This window comes from Mesocricetus auratus, unplaced genomic scaffold (genome assembly GCF_017639785.1).
Source record: "Mesocricetus auratus isolate SY011 unplaced genomic scaffold, BCM_Maur_2.0 Super-Scaffold_100007, whole genome shotgun sequence".
In the NCBI taxonomy this organism is placed as follows: Eukaryota; Metazoa; Chordata; class Mammalia; order Rodentia; family Cricetidae; genus Mesocricetus; species Mesocricetus auratus.
Window position 1 is genome coordinate 40744357 of NW_024429191.1, and position 7247 is coordinate 40751603.

A 7247-nucleotide genomic window follows, 5' to 3' on the forward strand; every position below is an offset into this window, starting at 1 on the left:
ATTATTCGGTACTAATGTTTTTAGGTATCACTGGTTGCAAAGAAACAAATCAGAAGCCCGTTCAGGTAAGTTAAGATGTAGAATCGGTTTGAGTATGGTGGTGTATGCCTTTAATTCCAGCACCCAGAAGGCAGGGAAGGGGGATCTCTGTGAGGGACAGCCAGGACTAAAGAGACCCTGTCTCTAACATATATACACATATGTCACACCAAACCAGTAGATTCTGTGTGACAAATTCCACAGACTGAGGTGATAATTTCAGAAGAAGGAGGTCTCCTGGAACTGGTTTTGAAACTCTTGGCCGGAGGAAAATATTGGGCTGTGATTCTCATGGCAATTTCTGTTTGCTCTTCTTTTTTCATATTAATGAAATGTTCCTAAAAGTCTATGCTGACATTTTAAACAAAAGAAATGGGTAAGAAACCATCCCCTGAGACGGGGTCACTAGCCATGACCTCATCTCCGGAGAAAACAATGCTTCCAAATCATTCATGTCATTCACGTAAGTACAAATAGTAAAAAAAAATCCCAACAATAAAATTTCATGTCGCTGTACATATGTCATCGAGAATGGGATTAAGTGTTTGGTAAAGAAAGCTTTTAGCTGGGCATTGGTGGTGCACGCCTTTAATCCCAGCACTGGGGAGGCAGAGACAGGTGGATCTCTGTGAGTTTGAAGCCCGTCTGGTCTACAGAGTGAGTTCCAGGACAGACTCCAAAGCAATACAAAGAAACCCTGTCTCGGAAAAATAAAAATAAAAAGAGAAAGAAAGAAAGCTTTTAATAAGAAAGAGTTAAAATAGCTAAATATTTAAAAAACTCACAAGAACTAGGTAACAGATGTTAAACAATAACTGACCATAAACATTTATTAATTTGATTTAAGAAATATGCGGTTAGCCTTGGATGATTCTGTTTTGATTAATCAAGGACAATTCTGTGTTTTGATCAACCTTGGATGATTTTATGTTTTGGATTTCTGTGTTACTGTGCCAAGTAACAATAATGTCATATGTTTGGGTTTGCTTAACAAAAAACATTCCCTGAGAAAATATCTCTATAAAAAAGCCTTGCTTAAGAACTGCAAAATACACTCAGATTCAAACTACCTCTGTGTTTGTTTCTGTTTGTCACCGCCAAATCCTTGCCCACCTAGTCTTTAAGGACCCTAATCACAGGGACTCCCATACCTGACTGGAGTAGTCTGTGGCATGTATGTATGTATGTATGTATGTATGTATGTATGTATGTATGTATGAAACAATTCAGTCAGTGAAGATGCCTTGCTGCCAAACCAGACAACCTGTTTGATCTCTGAGACAAACATGCCAACATGGTGAAAGGAGAGAACCAACTTGCTCTCTGACTTCTACGTGTGTGCGTGCGTGTGTGTGTGCGTGTGTGTGTGTGTGTGTGTGTGTGTGTGTGTGTGTGTGTGTGTATGGACTGAAATCTTATATTGTTTACATTAGTTAAAAGGAAGCCTTAAAGAATAGTAGAGAGACAACATATGGGCCATATTGAACACTGAGTAAAGTTATAGACACGATCAGCTACAGCAATGATAGTGGAGGCTGCTATGTATGGCTGGTCCTGGAGCATCCCCTCGGGTCTCACGTGTTGAAGACTTTGTTGTAGCCCATGGCGCTATATGAAGAGGAAGGAAGTTATGTTAATGGAGACATCCCCCATGCTTAAATCCATGTAAAATGATGACTCAGTGTTTAAGAGCAGAGAACCTCAGTTCTGTTCCTAGCACCTATAACTCCAACTCCAGGAGATCTGACTCCCTCTTCTGAATTCCAAGGGCACCCACACTCATGTGTATACACACACATACACATGTGCACGTGCACTTAAAAATACATAAATAATTAAAACAAAAGAAAATCCTTTTACTGGGCCAGGGAGATGCTTCAGTGGTAAAAGTCCTTGCCACTAAAATTTGGTGACCTGAGTTCCAATCTCAGGACCTTGTGTGAAAGTCAGACATGTTGTCCTGTGTCTGTAAATCCAGCTCTCCTATGGAGATGAGAAACAGATAGCTCTCCCAGAAAGTTCATGGGCCAGCTAGTCTGGAACATACACAGTGCATTCCAATGCAACTGCAAGAGAGCTCCCGCTTCAAACAAGGTGGAAGACCAAGGATCAACACCTGAGGCTGTCCCCTGACTTCCACGCATGTGCTGTGGCACATCTGTGCCCCCACACATGAGCACGCACACACACAGACACACACATGTAATACTACAACAACAAAGCCTTTCTCAAACTCCAGCTCTGCTTCACACTGGCCGGTCCTGAAACCCTTTTTGGCTATGCAGCCCTCCCTGTGGGGAGGCGTCTGACTGGCTCCTCAGACCACTAAGGTAGCCCTGTGGAATTGTATCTCTAGCTAAGGTCTCTCTCTCTCTCTCTCTCTCTCTCTCTCTCTCTCTCTCTCTCTCTCTCTCTCTCTCTCTCTCTCTCTGTCTCTCTCTGTCTCTCTCTCTTTCTCTCTCTCTCTCTCTCTCTGTCTCTCTCTGTCTCTCTCTGTCTCTCTCTGTCTCTCTCTGTCTCTCTCTCTGTCTCTCTCTCTCTCTCTCTCTCTCACACACACACACACACACACACACACACACACACACACACACACACACTAGTCTTTCCAGGATCAAGAGGCCTCTTGGGATCCTAGACAGCTCATATTATATATAGATAAGCTTAAGTGGAAGGGGATTATGCATGATTTAAGAGGGGGAACTCCAAGAATCGGTTGGGCTTTCCCCAGTGGGGTTTGCTCCCCGTTTATATTCGTAGGTGGGGTTTTTCAGATGCTTCATGGGTAAGATGTGTGTTGGGAGTTTTTTGTTGTTTTACTCTGTGTTCTTTTGGAGAAAGGGTTTCAAATAGCCTAGGCTGATCTTGAACTCCTGGTCCTCCTGCAGCTGCTACCTCCTACTGTTAGAATTACGAGCATGTACCTTGAGGCCTGGTTAGTTCTTGTCGAGACACTCTCTACTCCAGAGAGCTCTTGACCTAACTATGATGATCCTCTTGCTTCAGCCTCCTGAGAGCTTACCACACGGCGTGGTGGGGATGGGCAGGCGATTTTGCAACACTAAAGACACTGGGATGGTATTAAAACGAGGCAAAGGACAGACAGCAGCCAGAGGCCATGTGGGCCTAAGCCAGCTCTGTGGTTACATCACCTTCCAGCTGCCCGTCTAGCCAACCTCGTTGTAACAGGAGCTTTATTTCCTGGTTCCAGTAAGGAAGCTGGCAGTTTTGACTCCATTTTTCCGCCATCAGTGGTGGTCGCAGAGAATGGGGCGGGGCAGGGGAGGAGCTACAAGAGGGGAGGAAGTACTTGCTTGTTGCCTGTGGAGCAGCAGGCAGTCTTAGGGCTCTCTTGTGCAGGTATTTGGGGGCCTCCTCATGGTCATGTGTTCTTTTGTTATCTTCTGGGAAGAAGCGGGTTTGAGTTGTGACATCACAGGGCCACTGGACTAGTTGGTTTTTGCACACATCCATTCTGGTTTTTTGTTTGTTTGTTTTTTCCAGACAGGGTTTCTCTGCAGGTTTGGAGACTGGTCTCGAACTCACAGATATCTGCCTGTCTCTGCTGACATTAAAGGCATGCACCACCACTGCCAAACTCACACATCCATTCTTTTTTTTTTTTTTTTTTTTTTTTTGGTTTTTACAAGACAGGGTTTCTCTGTATTGTTTTGGAGGCTGTCGGTCCAGCCTGGCCTTGAACTCACAGAGATCCGCCTGCCTCTGCCTCCTGAGTGCTGGGATTAAAGGCGTGCGTCACCACCGCCCGGCCACACATCCATTCTTAATAAGGTGGTGCCAAACCATCCTGGAGTAGATTCTGGGGCATTTCCTGAAGGATAGGTTAAATATTTTGCCTTTAAAGAATTGATGCTCAAACCCTGGTTATCAAATCCGTGGGAGGCAAACTTAAACCCACATACCATGGGAAGGTAGGTGTAACTAGAATTTTCAGGGCAAAAATCTGAACTCCAGGCAGCCTCAACAAGTCAGGCTTGACCACCTGGTCCTGATACAACAGGCGACAACAGTGAAAAGCAGAGACTTATTCCCTGTGGCCACGTTTGAAAGAGGAATAAAGAGCCCAGTGGCCCCGAGACATGAGATTGGGGTCTAAACAGGAAGCAAGGAAACAGGAAACGAGACCCACGCTTAACTATGCAGTCCTGGTCAAGGTGTGCCGTGTCTGATCATCAGCTCAGGTCTGGTTCTGCAAAGTAGTCTGGGAAGTCCTTTTTGCTCATCCATGGTGTAACTGACCTCCTCTGCTGTGTGTGTTGGGGAGGGGGTTGTCGTGAGGGTTCCTGGTTACTGGGGTTGTTTCAGTCCGTTGCCATAATGATGTTCATTAACCAGTTCTGTTGTTTGAGGAATCCAAGATGACTTTATGAGCGAGTGACTTGCAAGGAAAGACAGACAGTAGGAAACAGAGCTGAGGGCTGATGAATGAGTCTGTGCCTGTGGCTGCCACCTCTCTCACCAGATCCTGACCTGCACCCCCATTCTAGGTCACGCCAATCAAAGGATTTTATAATATCTCAAGAGCCCAGATGTGCTCACCCTGCTGTGAAGAGCAGATGCTGAGCTCACACACTGTCCTGGCCAGGGGCAGTCAGCAGCCTGAGCCTACAGCCTTCAACACTAGGGTTCTGAGGGGCAAGCGTTTCCCATATCAGATTGGAGTGGGTGTGTGCCAACCCCTAGCTACACCATCCTGAGACTGAAGAAGAAAGAGGCAGCTTAACTTCCTGCCACCTTGAGTCTGTGACAGGGTGGGCAAGGGCAGAGAGCAGAGGCAGAGGCCCTGCGGAGGCCTGTATGGGGTCACGTGGTCCTCAAGAGCAGGCCACCATCACTCCGTGCTGTTCTCCTTCTTTGCTCTCCCCTCAACTGTTTTTGTTTTTTAATATGTCCTGTGTGTGTGTGTGTGTGTGTGTGTGTGTGTGTGTGTGTGTAAACTGGCACACATCTCACATTGTCATGAGCCTTCAGAATATAAGCTATAAGAGAGAGCTGGGCTACTCAAACTTCTCCCACCTGTTCACCAGAGCACACTGGCTGCATTTGTGGCCCTCCGAATGTCACCTGCAGCTATGTTGTCAGACAGAGAAATAAATACAGAAGCCACATGAAAAATAGTTCTGCTCAACAAATGGTGCTGGCAAAACTAGATATCCATTTCAGAGCAAAATCAGATCTATTATATTTCATCCCACACAAGATCAATTTAAACTGGATCAAAGACCTTGATTTAAAACCTGAAACACCGAAACCTCTAGAGGAAAGCTTCAAAGTCTAGCTGTAAGTAAGAACCCGTAAGTGACCAGACAGTGGTGGTGCACACCTGTAACCCAGCACTCGGGAGGCAGAGGCAGGAGGTCTTGGAGTCCGAGGTCAGCCTGGTCTACAGAGTGAGTACCAGGACAGCCAGGGCTACTAGAGAAACTCTGTCTAGAAAAACAAAACAAACAAACAAAAACCCGAAAGCAAGCAAACAAAAAAGAAGGAATGAAAGAAACAAAGATCTAATGAGTGCTGAGCAGGGTGACTCCTGCTGCCAGGGTGCAGTGCTCCATGGTGGGCTAACTGCCTTCCTCTGCAAGGGGTTGTGTTCTGCTGGCTTCTGGTTGCTGGTTGGAGGGAGGTACTTCCCATCCCTTGCCATAAGGATATTTATTATTAGCCAATCATACAAAGAAGATACACAAATGGCAATAAACATTTTTTTAAAAAACTAGAGGCAAGGAGATTTCTGAGTTTGAAATCAGCTTGGTCTGCAGAGTGAGTTCCAGGACAGTCAGGGCTACACAGAGAAATCCTATCTTGAAAAAGCTAAAAGAAAAAAATCATTAAATAAAATATTTTATCAGGGCATAGTGGTAAACAATTTTTTTTTTCAAGACAGGGTTTCTCTGTAATGTTTTGGAGGCTGTCCTGGAACTCGCTCTGTAGACCAGGCTGGCTTCGAATTCACAGAGACCCGCCGGCCTCTGCCTCCTGAGTGCTGGGATTAAAGGCATGCACCACCAATGCCCAGGTACACAACTTTAATACCAGGACTTGGGAGGAAGAGGCAGGTGGATCTCTGTGAGTTCAAGACCTGGTCTACATAGTGAGTTCCAGGACAACCAGAGCTACACAGTAAGACTCTGTCTTGAAAAAACAAACAAATAATAACAACAACAAAAGTTGTTCAACACTTCTAGCCATCAGAGAAATAAATACTGAAACTTCTTTGCTAACTTACATCATCCTAATGGTCACCATCAAGGAACCTGACAACAAATGTTGGCATAGACATGGGGAAAGGAGAATCCCTATTTACTGCTCGTGGGAATATGAACCGGTATGGCCACTAAGGAAACCAGTATGGAGGTTTCATAGCTAAGATTAGAACTACCATCTGACCTAGCTATAACATTCCAGGCCATGTACCCAAAGGACTGTAGCCTACCACAGAGACACTTGCACATCCATGATCATTGCTGCTCTAACACAGTAGCTAGGAAACGCTTTCAGCCCAGGAGCCTGTCAACTGATGCCTGGGTTGGGACAAGGTGGTGCATGCACAGTGGAAACCTGTTCAGCTGCAAAGAAAAGTGAAAACTTCAGGAAAGAAAAGGACTCATTAATGGTTTTTCATATGTGGATCCTGGTTTATAATGTACACGTGTGCGGAGAGAAGGGGAAATGTGGGTGAAACACTAGAAAGATTAAGAGAGAGTAAAACGAGGTTCTGAGGAAAGGGGCAGATGAGTACACAGAACACATGGGACCCAAAAGCAGAAAGCGGGGGGTGGGGGAGGACTGGAGGAGGGGGGAGGGGGAGACGAAGGAGGGGGGAGAATTATCTACAATGTGCTTTATTCAACAATGCCATCATGATACATAGTTGTTTGCATTCTGAATTTTAAAAAAACTAAATTTTAGAAGTGTTCTTTAAAAATATCAAATCATGGTTGGGCACAATGGAGCACAGCTTTAACCCAGCACGTTAGAGAAAGAGGCAGGGGAAGCTCTGTGGATTCAAGGCCATTTGGGTCTACACAGTGAGTCTAGGACAGTCAGGGACACATAGAGAGCCTTGCCTTTAAAAATTACACACACACACACACACACACACACACACACACACACACACACACACACACACACACGCGCGCGCACGCGCGCGCGCCCTCTGTGTCTGCTAAAATGCTAAAACACTG